The sequence below is a fragment of the Osmerus eperlanus genome, chromosome 2 (assembly GCF_963692335.1).
Source record: "Osmerus eperlanus chromosome 2, fOsmEpe2.1, whole genome shotgun sequence".
Taxonomy (NCBI): domain Eukaryota; kingdom Metazoa; phylum Chordata; class Actinopteri; order Osmeriformes; family Osmeridae; genus Osmerus; species Osmerus eperlanus.
The window spans coordinates 12736014-12755218 of record NC_085019.1 but is presented as its reverse complement, the minus strand read 5'-3'; the positions used below and the strand labels follow the sequence as shown (position 1 = coordinate 12755218).

General features: G+C 40.2%; 1 non-coding gene across 1 annotated transcript; it reads right to left on the bottom strand.

Moving 5' to 3' along the window:
- Positions 1 to 18256: 18256 nt before the first annotated feature.
- On the bottom strand, positions 18257 to 18328 carry trnat-cgu (transfer RNA threonine (anticodon CGU)). Its single transcript has one exon. It is a non-coding gene; the product is annotated as a tRNA-Thr (tRNA).
- Between the last annotated feature and the right edge of the window lie 877 nt (positions 18329 to 19205).

The window sequence follows — 19205 nt, the reverse complement described above, 5'->3', positions numbered from 1 at the left end:
TACATCAGTGTAGAGAAGGTTACAGACAGAGGGCGCTATAAGCTCATCTCTGACTGTATGATATTGTGGATGGGTGACAAATGCCACTTTGCGTCCCACCCTTCCTTTATCCAATAGGAATGATGCTCAAAGCGTCCAATATTGCCGCGTATGGGTTTACATTGGAGTTAGTTGAAACCCTTTGTCAATTACGCCCCAAAACTATGGAACAAATTACCCATAAATATTAGGGAAGCAAACACTCTAGACATTTTTTAAAAGACAGCTTAAAATCTACCTTTTTACCGAAGCATTTAAGTAATTTTATCTCAAAAGGGTTTTCCTACTTTTATTAATTATATTATTGTTACTTTTAAGATGCATGTTTAAAGTTGGTTTCTCTCTTGAACAGAGATCTTATTGGGATTTTTATTTTTGTTTGAATTGTTTACTTTGCGTCCCACCATTCCTTTATCCAATAGGAATGATGCTCAAAGCGTCCAATATTGCCGCGTATGGGTTTACATTGGAGTTAGTTGAAACCCCAATACTATGGAGGACTAAAAGTGCCACAATGAATTAAATAAATACACCATTAAATAAATAAATACACCATTAAATAATTACTTAAATGTGTCATTAATTAATTAAAATAGACATTAAATACATAAATGTGTTCTTAAATGTGTCATGAATTAATTAAAATAACAATTCATTTAATGTAAAATACATATATAATTATTTCACTATTTAAGTATTTCATGCTACATTTCATGATACATTTCATGCTACATTTCACAACGAGTTGTGTTGCAGTGCTTCATTAATTGTGTTAAAAAATTACTTATTTAACATCAATTTTAACAGACCGGGAAGGCAACACGTATAGTATTCTACCTGCGCGCGTTGCTGTCTCGGGAATGTCGAACTAGTGAAAACTTTTTTTTGTTCTATATAACATTTATATAGAACACTTTTAAAACAACAACAGTATCATTTAGCCGTTTGAAATCAATTGTAATGACCTGACTAGGTCAGAAAGGAACAATCGTCCAGGCATAAGATGAAGTTTCCGAATTGACGTTTATTAACCACACGGTAGCCTACACAGGCTAAGCCAAACAGCTGTTTGGCCTTAGCCCACGCTAAATAAAAGAAAGGTAGCCCACAAAACAATAGTGACCGTCTCTTGTGAAACCCAGACGTAACAGAAAGAACAGAGGCCAAACCTGGTCTTAACTTCGAATGCTCCATCCCCCCTGCCCAACCCCACTCCATGCCCCTTCGCCAACCACCAGGCTGCCCAGCATCCGAACGTTCCGGGCATTCCCGTGATTGGCAGACAGCAGGTTGATTGGCATATCGGACCCCGCGAACACTGGGTACTGGTAAACAACCAACAGCCTAACATATAACACGTCTTTTTGTGTGGGTCGGTACACTATTTTTGTACTTTAACTGCTAAGATTTCTTGATGAGATGCCTTATCATTAGCGTTAACGTTAACCTATTAACGTTACAAAAGATTAACACTCTGCAGTCAGATAGCAACCCTGTTTGCGATTGTATAAAGCCTGTTTGAAATACGTATTTCAGAGTAGGGCTAGCCATGATCTAGTAACTTAAAGGCTGGTAGTTGATTGAAGATAATAATGGGGATATGTTTAAGATTGGACTCAAATGTGGGTAATTGGATGTGTAGGCCTTCATGTTATTTTTGCTTAGGGTTCACTTCAAACATTAAAAGAAAGGGTGAGGTAGCAGACTTGGGGTCCTTGCACTGAGGTGGACCCCGGGTATACGTACATGGGGTTTGACAAACAATTCTGCTTGATGCAACATCAGTCGCTTTGCATCTGAACTGACAGCAACCACTCTCCATGCCTCTTGTCCAATAGCCATATATACATTTTGATAAGTTTAATTTCTTACCTTATCAACAATGCAGGGTTGGATCACGTGTGGGGGTTACCAAATTTGGTGGCTAGCTTCCGCTAGAACCAGGTTGCGTCTTTAGAAAGGCTCGGGAGAGGCTGAGTTCAAGTTCAGATGCAAAGTCTCGTTTATTGACATCAACAAACAAGGGACACATTCGCTAGGTTGCTCTGCCGTGAGCCAACCTCCCAAACATGATTTTCAGCAAGCAATTATACCCCACAGGACATCCCATAATTCGTCACATTGAACCCTAGCATGTGTGGATAACTTTCAGTTATCGATCTGAACAGTGTATGTCAGTTTGCCTCGGTCCCAGAAATCTGGGCCTATTTGTACTAGCCGTTCAAAGTCTTCCTGTCAGTTAAATATCTCACTATCTGGTCAGCAGGACCCACTCAGGATCCTTCAATGGAAGATTTGTCTTCGTATGCTAATTGTCTCTACTCAAATATGTAATGTTCTCGTTATGACCTCTGATGCACGATGATTTCTCTTACATGATCGTGGAATCAATAGTGCTATTTAGGTTTTATGCTTAGTGGCCTATAGTTTAAGATAAGCTCGTTCAGTTGGTAGTTTTCCATCTAGTTCCCTAGATAGGCCTAGAATGGGGTGTTCTATCCAGTTTTTGGCCCACGACAATAGCCAAAAAACTCAGTCAATCACCCCTTTAAAGACGCACTGAGGTCCTATATTAGCTAAGACCCGGTGAAAGACCCAGTGAAGCGAGTATATGGTATCCTATTTTACTAAGACCTAGTGATCGCTGACGCATCAAAACTGATGCCGTAGCAGAAATACCCGGTGAAGTAAATAGGCCGTGTCGTATGTACAGAGACCTTGTGATTTGTGACGTATCAGTGAACTAAATACCTTTGCTAAAATCCTATATGTATAGACGCTTTCATCGAAGGTATGCTTGTTGCCAAGGTTATGCGCTTGGCCCGAAGTCAACTTCCGGTCAGTGTTAGTTTGTATCGGGTTAGTATTTACTGGATAATATGGCACCAACTACAAAATCTGTCAAAGTGAAGCTAATGAGCAGACTGACGTTGGGCTCAGGTTGTTGTGCTGTGGGGAAACATTTACATTTAGTCATTTAGCAGACGCTCTTATCCAGAGCGACTTACAGTAAGTACAGGGACATTCTCCCCGAGGCAAGTAGGGTGAAGTGCCTTGCCCAAGGACACAACGTCATTTTGCACAGCCGGGAATCGAACTGGCAACCTTCAGATTACTAGCCCGCTTCCCTAACCGCTCAGCCACCTGACTCCCCCGACAGGCATGGACTCCCACGACAGGCATGGATCAACACTGTGCGAAGAGAGGCTTGGCAGCCAGGCAAGAACTCAAGGATCTGTAGCATTCAGTAATTTTGTTTAAGGTAACAAACTCATGATAAACAATAGTGGCTACATGACCAGTAACAAGCCAGTAAAAGTTATGAATTTGCGTTAGCTTAACTAAACTCATTGTAACTAGTTAGCTAGCTACACGTCGCTACATTGTACATTATACGCAACAGAACAGTTGATACCAGGGCTGCCAACTTTTCCAAAAACCTTGGCGTTAGATTTGGTAGCAACCCCCCCCCCTGGGGCGAGCTATCACGAGCTTCACCCCCCCCCCCCCCCCCCTTGGGCGAGCTTTCGCAAGCTTCACTCCACCCCCCCCAATGATGCTTCACTCCGTTAACCTGCGCCTCGTCCCTTACTGTTTACAATGTTAGCTTGGCTACTTGTTTGGCGTTGCCTTTTCAGCGTGAGATATACAATGTGTGGCGTGAGAGCGTGAGAAATGTTTGAAATGCGTGTGTCACACGGCGAAACCGTGAGAGTTGGCAGCTCTGGTTGATACACTTTCATGTTATGAAACACATGATATGACTTTACAGTTACAAACATAAGAACAACAATGTTTTCCATCAATATACAATTAAATAACCTACAGTAATTGCCCAAGTAGGCACCACATGCTGCCCACTAACCCCAGTCTGTGTCTCATGTAGCCTATCATATTAAGCAATATAATGGAAATAGTAGGCTACACTTTTTACACTGGAATGTGTATGTAACCAGAATGGTTATGGATTGTGCTAGACATGTATGATGCTCAACAAGGTGAAATACTGTTAACACTAACTGTTTCTGTCACTTTTATTTTAGGTGCACCATCAGTGGACCCATGCCACCCAGATTATGTGCCATCAGTGTTTGCGCACAAAACCAACACTGATGGCTCAGACAAGTTGAAGAGGTACCAGAGGAGACAGAGTAGACCATCAGAGGTTGAGTCCATTGATTCTCCTTCCATAGAGGTCACTAATGCTGACCCCGAAGAAGGATGCACAGCTGTGGGTACAGATATGTCAATGGCAGACATTGACCAGCTACAAAATGAAAATGCTGAATTGAAGAGAAAAGTGGCTTTACTGGAGAAGAAATTGGAATATCAAGAAAAACGCCTGCAAGATCGTATGTTTGGCAGTCTGTCTGATTTTATTTTAAATGATGACAAGCACACTCATTTTTACACTGGTCTACCATCTGCTGCTGTGTTTTTCACCCTCCTCACTCACCTGACGGCAATGTGGAATGTTTCATCAACCATACTTACTCTTCCCGAGCAGTTTCTTGTTGTCCTGATGACGCTTCGTCTAGGCTTAGCTCATGAAGACCTAGCTTTTCGCTTCAGAGTTAGTTGTGGAACTGTCTCAAACATCTTCCATGAATGGCTCGAAGTGATGGCTAAAGAGTTGCAATGCCTTGTTCGGTGGCCCTCCAGAAGAGATATAAGAAGAAATCTCCCCACCCTCTTCAAGACTACAGGTTTCCAACATGTTAGATGTATCATAGACTGTACTGAAGTGTTCATTGAGAGACCAACTAGTTAGCAAACACGAGCAATCACCTACTCCCACTACAAGTCACATAATACTGTGAAGTTCCTCGTTGGCATTAGTCCAACAGGAGCTTTTATATTCTGGGGTGGCCATGCTAGTGACAAGGTTATAACAAAGAACTCCGGGTTGATTGACCTTCTTGAACAAGGAGACCATGTAATGGCTGATCGGGGCTTCAACTTTCCTGAATACTTTGCCACCAAATGTGTCCGTCTCCATTTATCAGCATCTACAAAGGGAAAAAAACAACTGACAGGGTTAGAGGTGACAGACTCAAAAAAAATGTCACAAGTGAGAATCCATGTGGAAAGGGCCATAGGAAAACTGAAGTCATTCAGAATTCTGCGGAACACCCTACAGTATGGTAAAACGGAGAAACGATACCAGTTTTTGCACAATAGACAAAATTGTAATTGTTTGTGCGGCTCTATCAAACCTGGGGAAACCACTGGTACCAAAATAAAGCAAGACTGAATAAAAACTTGGTTTGATCAATTATTATTATTGACCCCAAAAGCACTGTAGACTAACATTTCTGTTTATCAAAATGTTTTATTGGAAAATATTGGTGGCACAAAAATATTTAAAAAGGCAGGAGAGCAACCAATACTGCTACAAGAAAAACACGTGTTGCCCTTCCTCCATGTCTGATTATAGATCAGCACTATTGAGCTGCTTTTGAGACCATGTCCTTGTATTTGTTGCTCAACTGCAGTCTTCCCTCCACAAATTCATCCACAATTTTTGGCAGCATGTGCTTGAAGTAGAAGCCACGTAGCCTCTGCATATATGTGGTGACAAAGTCACTGTCATAAGGCACGTCAAGCTCCAGGTGCTGTACTGGGGTCCAAATTACAAGACTGGATGTTTGCAGTCCGAGACAGTGCATCCCTAACCAGGGTCGGACTGGGATCGAAAAACCGGGACTTTGAAACGCAGACCGGCCCGCGACCTGTGTACAGTTGCTTAATACAAATAGGCTATATAATAATAAAGTATCATGCAGTGCTATCGAAGACTGTTCTGTATCTAAAAATGAATATGGCAATTCTCCCTTAGTTTCTTTTTCCTTGCTTCTCTCTGTTTCTGCATCTGCTTTTAAATGTTGTAAAAGAACAATAATCAGTTAACTATAGTCAATAATGAAAATCAATTAAACTTCCATATAATAACCCTGTTAACATATAGTCTACTGTGTACAGTTGCATTGCTGCACCTGTCAAATTCTCTCCACTGGACCCTGTCACCACAGCCTCCATCTCTTGCCCCGTGTCACCTGTCGCTGCACAGAACAGAACAAATAAGACAATTGCATTTGAAAAGCACATTTAATTTTTAAAGCCAAAAAAACATGTTGTGCATATTTAAAAGGGTGCCTTTTTCTCTTGGCCATTTATTTTCCTTCATTTAACCTTTTCATGTTCCTGTTAAATTTGCCTGAAAACGCCTAAACAGCATACCCAAAGTAAATTGGAAGCTGTTCTTGAACCATTTGGAGTACATGCATGTAAATGATCTCTTTTGAAAGCTGACACTCTGAAGTTATGTCCCCTGTTGTCAGGACCCCTGTCAGTCCTTCTAGTGTTGAGTAATAGAAGCTTGAACACAAGGAAAGTGAAAATTTCTATTTCCGCCTAGATTTTGTTTTGAAAACAGAGGCCTGAAGAGGCCTAGAGGTGGTAGGTATTATCTGGAAGACTAAATTGGACCACAGGTTGAAGCCTTACCCAATTCAAATCAAAAGTCAAACATAATACCACAATATATTCATATTTGACACATGTTTTTATAAGAATACATCCAGGAATTTTCTAAAAGGGTCTTTTGGAGACTCCAAAATGACCCTTTGTAACCAAGGTCAAGGTCAAATAAAAAGGTATTATTTTTCATAATTGTTATCTCTGGCCCATCTCTGGTACTTAGAAATATCATATATAATAGCTAAATCCCTAATTAGTAATACTGAAACACAAAAACTGAAGCATGAACACATTGGAGTGCTTTATCTGATTCCAAGGATTGGCGCACAAAGAACACTGATTCTGTCAACCATATTGCGCAATCGACTGTTATTTTGAAGGCTCCACAGACGCATACAAATGAGGTATTGGCATTTTCAGCTAGCTGTCAGCTACAAGGCTAACGAGCTAATTTCAGAGCCAGTCGAAGCCAGTTCGAGAAATTTGTTTAGAACGAGTGTGGGGGGGGGGGGGGCGGGGGGGGGGCAGGACGCACAGACCTAGTTGGCTTTAGAGGGCTGTCAACGGGGCATGGAAGCTCCTATTGGGTCGAACAAGGTGTCAATCAAAAGGGGAGGGTTCAACGGACATTTTGAGACCTTCATTTTGTAAATACTCCGTTGATAAACCGGACAAAATAACACTTTTATGTGAACAAGTTGTTTCTTCCGTCGGCTAACTTGCATAATGAAACAAAGGATAATGGCTATTCATGAACGTAAAACATTGTATTTGGACGAATTACTTTACATGGTTAGATACTTTGAACCCTTGGGACTTACGCAGATCAAGTTTTGATGGCATGATTTGCACACCTGGACCTATTTGAACAACTTAGGGTGAGTACAACTTTTTTCTTTGGCATTGTTGAAGGAATGTTCACCGGAAAAAGACGTTGACTTTGCTTGCTATTGTGACTTGATCTTGAATTGGTTTATTTCAATGGAAGCACAAGAATCGTAGCTTTCCAACGATGTATAACATGTGTAGCGTCTAAAAAATATATTTGTTAGAATTTAGTGCGTCGTAACTGAGGAAGGGGGAGGCAGCATTTTTGTCTCGCGGGCGAAACAGGAGCGTAAACAGGTTAAAATATATAGCCTATATATCGGCTAACAGTAATACCAAATGTATAATGTTTTTAGAAAAATGAAAACAATATGGTTTGGATATTTGAATTTTCTAAATGTCGACAATGCAGCTGCTTGCACCTGACGCCTCTGGTAGGCTACTGCCGCATCTTCGGGCTGCAGACTCTCTCTCTCTCACTTAGCTTGGCTTTTGCCAATCTAAACATTTGTTCAATGTGTTTACATTTTGCAGCATTGTGCAGGAGTGCCCGTTGTTTTTTGTTTTCTAGCTTTTTCCGCGCCACCCTTTTCTTCTTTTCCTTTCCATTTCTTTGCAAAAGAAACAACAATGTTTTTAGCAATAGCTAAATATGTCTCGGATGCAAACGACTTTTAAACACTGCACGCAACCTCATTGCTTCCACCCACTCCAACTAACTGGCCGTAGGCTACTCGGAAAACGATTGATTTTTGACCAATCGTGATCTGTAAACCGGACGGACAAGTGCACCGTTCAAGTTTACACGGGAGGAATCCCCACCCCCACCCTTCGGATTTTGGATCTCTCCAGTTAAACATTTTCTTGGTATACAGGCCGTCCTCAAAGCGTAAACTATTAGGCTATAATTGTTGCATAGTGCCGTGGCCATAGCGGCCGTTAGTTGGACCGGCCGTTCGGGAAATCTGCCGATTCACCCGATGGCCAGTCCGACACTGTCCCTAACTGTACCTGCCTGTAGTAACCTCTGTGGCCTTTTGGGTTTCCAATGTAATGCTCATTCTGCACTCTGATGTCTTGGTTTGTGGCAGTGAATGCATCATTATGGGATGTGCAAGTACTGAGGGTGATAGGACATTTGACTTCTAGCAGCTTATCATCAATGATGCCATCAGAGCTTGCTGCTAGCCATGGGTCTCCTGTACACACCACCAACCCTTTGTCCATAATTTTGCAGCCCCTCTCCTTCATTTGCATCTTAGCAAGTTCCTAACTTTCCTTCCCATACCTTGTGGCCACACTCCCCTGGAACCTTGGGTAGAGGTGTTCAGCAAGAAACTTAGCTGGGTCAGTTGTCTCTCGCTGAGGCACCTTGCTGGCTGTGCTTGCTGTTATGCGCAGCTTGCGTGCATCATGCCACAGTGGTTCTATGCTCTGTTTTCTGGTGTTTCTTTCAAGTTCCACCACTTGCTCAGGGCTCAGTTTAATGAAGACATCATAAAATGTCATGCACTTTGGACAACTCAGAGCACTACCATGCTCACTATGGGGCTGAGCTAAGCTGCTGAACACATCAAGTTCCTCTCTGCACATCCTGCTCTCCCTGACTGCTGGTGAAATCCTGACTACCTGCCTCAGAGGTGAGGTGACAGATGGGCCACTCTGCAGTCCATCCTGGACACACTGCTCCACAGTAATCAAAATCGTGCCTACATGGCTACACACCTCTCCATTGCTGCACAGATCCAGAGGCATTCCATTATCATGGGTAATTGCAAGCATTTGAAAGGCCTATCCAAATGCTATTATAAAATTAAACATGGCTGTATTGTTAGCCAGCCTCTTACTTACCCTGCCATGCAAGTGCAATGCCCGCTTTGGACTTCGCCGGACTTCGTCGCAACGATCCAGGCGGAGTAGCGCTTGGAAAGCGTCTGACCTGCCTCGATTTCCCCTTAAACCACACAGATATTTCCATTCTTATACGTAAGGATGCTTTTGACTTTTCCAGAGTGGAAATAGTTGTAGGAATCCAAGCTGTGATATGCCTTGAACGCCTCTCTTGAATATACACATTCCCTCTCGACCAAGTATTCAAAGATATGCACCTGACTGATCTTCGGTAAATCAGACAGGTCTGTAGAAAAACATTCTTGTCTCAACATTTTGTTGAACGGGTCTGGTATTGTAACGTTAAAGCAATTTAGTTTTTCCAAATAACGGCTCTTTTCTACGACTGGTAACCCCATATAATACTGACATATTTATAATTAGCTGGCTATATAGTAATGAATCAGAAAAAGCTAGACTGTTGTTATGAGTTCGCCGGAAGTTAACTTTGTGCCATAACAACGCACATGCGCAGTAACGTTTGTTTATGTTGTCATCTTGAAACCGTCTATATCAGTGAAGTGAAAAGTGTGTGCATTCTTTAACTAACGCCTGGGACACACTGGCTGCGAAGCGCCTGGACACGCCGCGCAGCGCCGCGATCGGCTACGACTGAGCAAAAGCTGTTCACACCAGACGCGCATTTCTCTGCGCCGGTCACCAAGCCTTTCAGCTACTCTGAGCTTTCCTTTACGCTGACATAGTACATAAACATGGCATTGGCTATATACCAGCATTGATCCTTATCTACGTTGTCCTTAATTGTTGCTGGGGGTCATACAACTCCCTGTGCTTTTCAACTTCGAGAATTCATTGATGCTGATTTTAGAAATCGACTTGGGGGTTCTCTCTCGGTAGGCTATGTCTGCACGCGTGTGTGTTGTGTGCAACGCGTGACAACTCGTTTCTCTCAAACAAACAAAACAACTACGGGCATGCTAGCTCAACAGATCAATCCGTTTATTGGGTGTGCTTTGCCTTCAGCAAGGGCACAACCTTTGTTCTCTCACATATATATTATTATTATTATTTTTATTTCTTTTTGCCCCCCTAAAACTAAGTCAATATTTGGCCTACATAGACAACCTAGGTGTCAAAAGTTTCGTCTTGGTAGCGATTGAGTTGCTTCTATTGGGATTTACGTTCCGTTGCATGGTTTATGCTCAAGTTAAGTTTTTGTGGCGAAAAGTGAAGCTAACGGTGGCTAATTTGCTAGCCACAGTCACTGACGTTACTAACGTCACTAACGTCACGAAAACACGCGTGACTACCTGTAGCAGAACATTCGTTTCGCATCTGTTAACTTGGTGGATAGCTAGGCTAACTATAGCTTTACATTTACATTTAGTCATTTAGCAGATGCTCTTATCCAGAGCGACTTACAGTAAGTACAGGGACATTCCCCCGAGGCAAGTAGGGTGAAGTGCCTTGCCCAAGGACACAACGTCATTTGACTCGGCCGGGAATCGAACTGGCAACCTTCAGATTACCAGCCCGACTCCCTCACCGCTCAGCCACCTGACTCCCTTTCTGCAGCTTTACTGCAAGGCAGCTGCAGAAACGCCACAAGCAAAGAGGCCAGGGTGATAACTATTTACTCATTTTACTTTGTGATGTGAAACACAATTGTGAAATGTAATGTACAATATTAGCTGATATTATTAAGGAAGTAGGCCCACATCTACTTTTGGAAACGGTAGTCTACTATTTCACTGAAGCATTAGCATGACATTAGCCTCTGTTGCCCGGGCAACACACAGTGGTCTATGATGCATCTGTTTTCAATCGTTAAAATAAACATTCCTCACAAATACATTTTCGATTTATTATGACATTACATTACAAGTAAACGATTTGTTGGTGAAATTATCATTACCTGCAGTGTTGCAGTGTTGCTCACTGCAACGCTGTAGCCTACGCGAGACACACTACAAAAACATCTACACAGCTGTTTAGGAAGTCAAACGGCGACAAAACATGTTTGGCACTCCCCTTACTTTAATCAAAAGTCTATCTAACTACTAACCTGAACTTCATTGCCACAGCCTAAACTTTGTCAATCTGAATTATATGAAAATAATTAATTTCAGCCTAAACCGTACAACGGAACGTTACATCCAATTCAACCAACGCAATCGCTACCAAGACGAACACAGCAGTAGTCTAGTACTGTACCGTAGTAGTACAATTTACCGGGGCAGCTTCTCCACACAGGGCTATATCGCATTTTGCGTTGTTACCTTACAATGATCGCTACCAGTGAGCTTTTTATGAATGAGCGATTTTCCACTAAATAAATGTCAAGCTTATTTACGTTTTTGGGGACATATTTTCAGTTAGCAGATGGTACTGTTTGAATCGCGATTCCATCTTCTACTGCCGGGTAACGTTGTAGAATAATCTTCAAAGAGGGTTCTTTATTAATGAATTAATGCAATGAGTAGGCTAAATGCATGAAAATATCACGAGAAGGGAAAAACTTAAAAGGACGTTTAAGTCATAGAGATCAGGTCAATTTGTACACCGGTCTGCCAAATTTATTCGTTTTGATTCAACGATGAGCCTGCCTCTTGCAGGGGAAATGAGAAGACATCCATTTCATTCTACACTTCACTCGTATTTTCAGTTGTAAATGAGCAGCAAAAAAAAATGCTTTTAAATCTATGTAATCTTTATAAATAATAAGTATGCATTTTTATATAAAATACAGAAATATCAGTTGTAAAAATGTCATTAAAAAACGGACCCCTGTCCAACCGACGCAAGCAAGCACACCCTACAATTTCCCCAGAAATTGTACCCTCTCTAGTTTTTTAATTAAAATATATCAAATAATATGGTGTATTTCATCATCCTGCAGCCGATTTCGCAAGCGTCTCGCGAAAAAATTCGACCAGCTGCCGAAACGATCGCTGCAGATCGCAGGCAATCGCAGGCGATCGCAGCCAGTGTGGTTGGTCCCATTTGATAACATGGGCGCCGAAAGAAAAAAGGCGGCGCTTCCAGGCGCGTCGCAGCAGATCGCAGCCGATCGCAGGCAGTGTGTCCCAGGCGTAAGACCTGTGAAATATTGGTGAAGCGACATGTGTTAAAAACTGATGAGGAGCTTAAAGACCTAGTGAAGTACATAGCACAGTTCAGAGTCGATTTGAGGAAGACTACCGTAATAAACCTCCGTGCGCACGTAAAAATGTTTCGCGATTGTTGTTAAGGGCAAAGGTGCTACATATATGTTTATGGCTGCTGAGATGATTTGTTGAAATGTGTTGGGTTTGGTGGTATTAATATTTACTTTTTCAAATGGACGTGTTGAAGGCTTGTCCAACCAGAATGCTGATACATGTTTAAACTGTCATTTTCTGACGAGTGATATTAGGTGCATATGTAGACTTTGGATTCCGATGTTTATGTTGAAGATAAAATAGTACTAAAAAGTCTATGAGGACTAAGTGTAATTGTATAATTGTAAATATAACCATGGATAATTGTTTTACATGTTGTACAGTAAGAGGGTAGAATTGTCCCTAGAAAGAAGTCAGAAGGCTGGCATGATTCAAGCGAATTTGCCAGTCCGCTGTCTGTTGAACCAAGTCTTTTACAAATTGCTAGGATAGCTTTGGGATCTGAGGAAAAGATCCAGGCTGTGACTTTGTTAGCTAAGGGCTAATGGTGAAAACGTGGAGGAAGTGCATTCTGCTCTGTCCTGAGACAAAGAAGAGTCCAGGAAGTTAGATTTGCAACTATGGCAACGACATTTGTAGCTAACAAACTTACAGACAGACTCAACAGCGATGACGGCGGGTACCGGCTAGTAAAGGAATTGCAGCTTGACATTTGAGATCCAGGATAGCTAACCGCATGACACATGCGCAGACGGAAATTGAGAAATTGACAAAAGACACAATTTTAGAGAAATAGACGAATTTGAATCGAATTTGACATACTAATTTGGATACTTTTGAAATACGTTACGTGATGAGTATTTTAATACATTCGTTGACAAGATTTTTGTTTGTTTGAGTATACTTTATAGCCTATGAGTTTCAGAAATTCAGAGGAAAGGTGGGGGCTAAAATAGAGTCCCGTTACGTAGAAGTTTTACAAAGATGATCCCAGAGGGTATAATTATGCATTATTATGTGAGTATTAATACTGAAAGATGCATTAGTTTGGATGAATTCGAAGTTTGGTGGTTAACAAATGCGTGATCCACATTTGTTATAATTCCTAGCCAAACAGGGAGGTGAAGCCTTTCCGACCAGAACTTGTATTTATAAGCGGCAAATCTGTGATGTGTGACGATATTAAATAAAAATGCAGAAATTAAACCCCTGGTTTATAAATAGGTTCTAATTAAATTGGAAGAGTTATACTAGAGTGAAAATTAAGAGAATAGAAAGTAAACGTCAACCAATGTTGTAAAACGAAAAGAAAAAAAGTTTTAAGGTTGCTGCCAACGCGCGCTGTGTGTTTGATTCGAGTTTGAAATGCACGCTGATAGATATTGATTATTTGAGTTCTTCGAGTAAAAAATTACGAGTAATTGAGAAAGTGAGAAGAGTGTGACATGAAACTATAGGCCTACTACAAACTACAAAATATTCAAATAAAACATTTTCATTTTGTGTTTTTGGTCCGCAAATTTGAGATTTGAAGAATTGTCCGTGCATTACGCATGCTGAGGGCGTAATGGCTGGCGAATAATATAGGAATATTCAAAGGAGTATTCTGTATTACATGCTTTGATAAGACTTTTGAGAAGTTAAAGAGTGTTTTGTGTTTTACGGGCTTATGTTACACTTGTTAAATCGTGAACTTAAGGGTTTAGAAAGGAAAAGGGAGAATTTATATTTTATTTTGTCTTAAGGTCATTGTTTGATAGAAGGGGTGACGAATACTAGCATGAGTGAGTAGGTCTGGGAGCAGTTTTGACCTATCTAAATATGGATTTCATGAAACAAAATTATGATCACGATAGTTTAAAGCAAATTCAAATGTGGTCAGATAACTAGTAAAAGGCTAATTTTGAAATCAAACGGCGAGATTAATTTGATAATTGCAACCTTATGTGTTATGGGAACTTATAGGAAGTTTGTGTTCAGACAGGAAGGTTGTTTTTATTTGGTGAAGGAATATGGTTTGTTTAAGGGTTTGATTTCATTTGAAATTGTAACTTTATTACTATCTTTTAATAATCACGTGCACATCAAATATCCATTGACATGGAATCAATTGATGGCACTTTTCCAGTTGGGTTATTTTGAAGCTGTGTTTTTCACAAATGTTATTTTATATGGCTTTAAGGAAATGTATGTGAAAGATTGAGGAAGTGATTAGAAAGTTACATAAAAGATTGGTTTAGAGTGGATCATGGAAAGTTTATGGAATGAAGCAAGAGAACGTTTTGTGGATGTGAAGAGATGATTGGTTTAAACACTGAAACCTCGTTTCTGCCATGTACCGTCAAAAGACACCTGGATGTTGATAACAGCTTCCTTGTCTTCTTTGAGTAGTTCTGCTACATCTGGATCGATGTCTGCATAAGATGCTCTGATCTGATCTGCTGCACTGTCCAGAGACTCCAACCCCCGCTCAACCTCAGCAACTAGACATGCATAACACTACAATCAGTATTGTTATACAGTGTCTGTTTGCAATCTTATGAGCAGTTTATGTTATATTGCTACGGGTATATTTGTATGAAGTAACATTTGAAAGGCTACCATCCCCACATGATGCTTCTTAAGGCCGATTTATACAACTCCGTTTTCACGGACACGGACACAGGGAACGCCCTCTCCGACGTGGAACGCCCTCTCCGAGCCCTCTCCGAGCCCCTTGGAGAGCTCTACGTGCACCTCCTGATTTTCCTGACTATCCGTCTGTCTGTCCGTCATTCTACGGATACCCCTTGGCTGTGATTGGTCCGTATTAAGAACCGCTTGCGTCAGGGGTGGGGTTGCTGTGACCAACAAGACGAACAGAATCCTTTGACTGCCATTGCTGTAAGTTGTTACAATTCATATTTCAGCTAAACAGTACATGTAAATCAGCATCTGAATTAAAATGTGACGAGAAATGGGCAGTGTAGTTGCTGAAAATGTGCTTATTTTATTGATGAAACGGCTAATTTGTAAATTTGCTCAGACTTTTCGATAACCTAGCTAGCATCGCAGTGCAGCGCCACCTACTCTTCTGGCAGTGAATTGTTTTCAGCACCCACAGCCTTCGGAGAACTATAAATTCAACGAATCCGGCACATTATATAAATACATATTTATTTCATGTTATTTTATATGAAGTTACAGAATACATTAAACACATTGTAATTTTAACGTTGACTAACTGACAATCAGAGACATTTCTATTTTGGTATTTACCTGTCACTTTTTTGTCATGTCTCTGGTATGACTTCAGCTGCATGGAGGGGATTCCTAGTACTTTACTAATTTTCTTTAGAGCTCTATAACCTAGACCCAGTTCATGAGCTAAAAGCACCATCCTCACATTGATGTCAAATGCAACATCTCCACTTTTTCTGTACCTATCACCTTCCTGGCAATGGGTACACTGAAGCATGACAGAAGTACAAAACCCTTGTTTGCAGAATCAATCGTCACTTGCTTGATACAATACTTCCATTTCCAATCTGGCAACATTGAGCACCTTGCCGCCTTTGTTATCATTATTGCTTTAATATATGAGGAGGACTGAAAAGTGTCTTAATTTTCTTATTTTAATAAGTGGCCATATAAAGAATGTATTATTATTATTTAGAATGTGTTATTTATCATTATTGCTTTAATATGGACAAGACACATTAAAGACATGAAACAACCACTGAAAGCCACAGAAGCACTGGACTAAATGCCACAAAAAAGATTTGTTTTACATTTGCACATTGCAATTTTGTTAAGGTTCATTTCATTTGTGACATTTGTATGCATTCACATGTTGCGGCATGCAATACAAGTGTCCTCTTTTTCACAAACTCAAATCTGGTCACCCTAGCTAACCTTACACTCAGTGTGAACAATAGAACTAAGCAAACTAACGTCCAACACTACACATACCAAAATAAACACAAGTTCAACAATAGAAACTTAAACAATGCTTCCGTCAACAAAATTAACCCCCCAACTGAGTCCCCTTCTGTACTACCGCAAGCAATGCTGAAAACCAAGAGCGCAATTGTGACCCTACATGAACACCGGTGCGAATACAACATAAAAACTAAATTTCGCATTAATGAGTAGTTTGAACCCATTTACCACAGATAACCTCATCCGGATCAGTAAAGAGGCGCCCTCCCTGGAAATGTTTGATGCCTCTGAATGTGCTGAAAACTGTCTGTCAGCTGGAAAAAGATCAAGACTCACATGCTACAAAGCTTGGCCAAGCCAGTCAGTTTGAAACAATGTTACCATGAATACAAAAAAGTAATAAATGAATATCTAATGAATAAATAAGTAACCAATCCTGTTTCCGGTCAATTTTGTGTAATTCATTCAATAGTCTAATAATGATGCAATGTTTAAACAGAAACTGAATTTTTGTCTGAGCCCCTACAGTTTTTCACTTGGGGGCACATGTGCTCCAGCAAAAAAAGCTTTCTTTTCGGGCTCTCCCAAAAATGGAATTTAAGGTGAGAAGGTCCTTGCATGAGATCAAGCTCCTTGTATTCTAGAGAATCCTCTGTCGATTTGTCAGTGCAAACAAAAGGAAAACTTGGCAATTTAACACTGTTACATTACAGTTTTTCACAATTGCTAAAACACATTTCTTGAAACAGTCACCCATTTTCTCAAAACTGTAGACACAAAACCTCATCTTCAAGCACTATTTACAAAACCTCTGAATCCTCTTGCAAAATGAAACTTTCGCCTCAAAACAGATTTACCTGTGCTCAAAATCAAACACTGCTCTCAAATCATAAACAAAGTGATCAAAATTATATACACTATCAAGCAGTCAGTAAACAATACACCAAAAAATAGAAAACACATTGTTCAAATTCATTTTTACGTAATATCAAAACAAATTTCATATTTATCCGTCATTGTCTTTTGATGAACAAAAACATGTTCTATCATAGTAGCTCAAAATTGATCAGAAATTACTACTCTGATTTGCTCTTTGCAATTGTTTTGTTCTTTCTCCTCCTTGTACACCTATACAGTACTGTACCCTGCATCTCACTACTCACAACTCACTCTTGTTCTTTGTTGATATGAACCTGCAATCAGTCCAAATCTATTGAGCAGTCAGTACTGTTACTGTGACAAATGGAAAACACAATTCAGGGCCATTCCCACTTCCAACAACCTGTTTTCTCTCTGAACTGGCTTATATTGGTTGTGTCAGATCATTTGAAACAAGTGAAATCAATTTTGAGTGGTTGTGTTTAGTCAATGACATGTTTTCTCTATTTGATTGTTGACATTTGTGTTTACCAGTATAAATGACAATGTGTTATAAAAATGAAAATGTGTTTAGAGTTTTGCTGAACAGTCTAAGTGAGATCTGCAAATTGTGTTTTACCATGTGAAATGGTTTAAGGTATTGACAACAGACAGGCACAATTAGCTACATGAGTTCAGGCAACTGAGAACTTTGTTCTGCCAATGGGTTTGAATGTTTTAGCAATTTAGAAAAACTGTAAACATTAGGTTACATCAGCAATACACAAAGTTATATTAACCTTAAATAGAGACAGTTTTATTTGAAGCTGTTCTGCCATAGATGTGAAGTACAGACTAGAGTTGTATAGTCCTTTATGGGCTATAAAATAACATTTGGGGTAGCGAGGTTTGTCTAAACTTTCATGATCAGCGACAGCAAGGGGATATATTAACAACACAGTCAAATACAGGGTAAATGTCTATATAATCTAAATAGTAAACCATGTAATTGGCCAAAGAGTCGGATATGTACAACGGACTCAAGTATATTTTCAGAAACATTTCAACAATTTCACTGGCATCACCTCGATTTAAAAATGTGTCTGTCAAATCTTCCTAGGCACGGACGGGGTTCGAACCCGCGATCTTCGGTTTACGAGACCGACGCCTTACCACTTGGCCACCGCGCCTGGGTGATATGGCTATCATCAATAAACGCTATAAAAAGTATTCTAACATGTATTTTGCATGTTTCCATTGTAAACAAGAAACTATTTGCAATATCAGTTTTTACATTTAGTGGTACACTTTAGTCATCATGCTCACATTCAGTTAGAACAAAAACTTAGAGTAGCCTGACCGTTGTTAATGTCCGATTCAATTGCAGCATAGACAATGCCAGCGGTATGTACATTGTAATTTAAGTTAGGAAGTTGTTCGTTTCTTGCACAAGGGTATCAGATAAAACTGGACGTTATAAATATATCAAGCAATAAATTATTATGTACTTGATAGGGGACACCCTTTTGGTGTGACGTGAACATCCCCGACTCCCGGATGTAGCAAGCTAGGATACATAGCTAAATTGATGCGTAAACTGAGCTACTCTCATTTAGTAGGCTATTTCAGTTTCGTTTAATAATGCTAGCTAAGTAAAAGCCTAAGGATGTGATTTATATTATATCCAGACATGCAAACTTTGTTATAGTCGCTGTTGGGCCGTTGTGCAATAAGCTATTTTGGTAAGTGAAGTCAATTGATCAAGATAATAAACTTGGCTATAACAGCTAGCACGTTTTACAGCAGATATTTAGCCGTCAGGACAGTTTTCTAAAAGATTATACAGATTAGGCATTTATATTTCGTCATTGGTAGGCTAATGCACTTGTAATTAGCAAGACATTTGCAGATGCATAGAAGTCACATTTGGGATTTTAGCTATGTAAAAAAAAACGCTATACACCTTCCATGTTAATGTGCGTTATTATGAGGATCAGGGTTGTAACAAAGTCACTAATGGGAGTTGCATAGCTCCAATCATGGTTGCAAACGTACACCTGCTAGCAG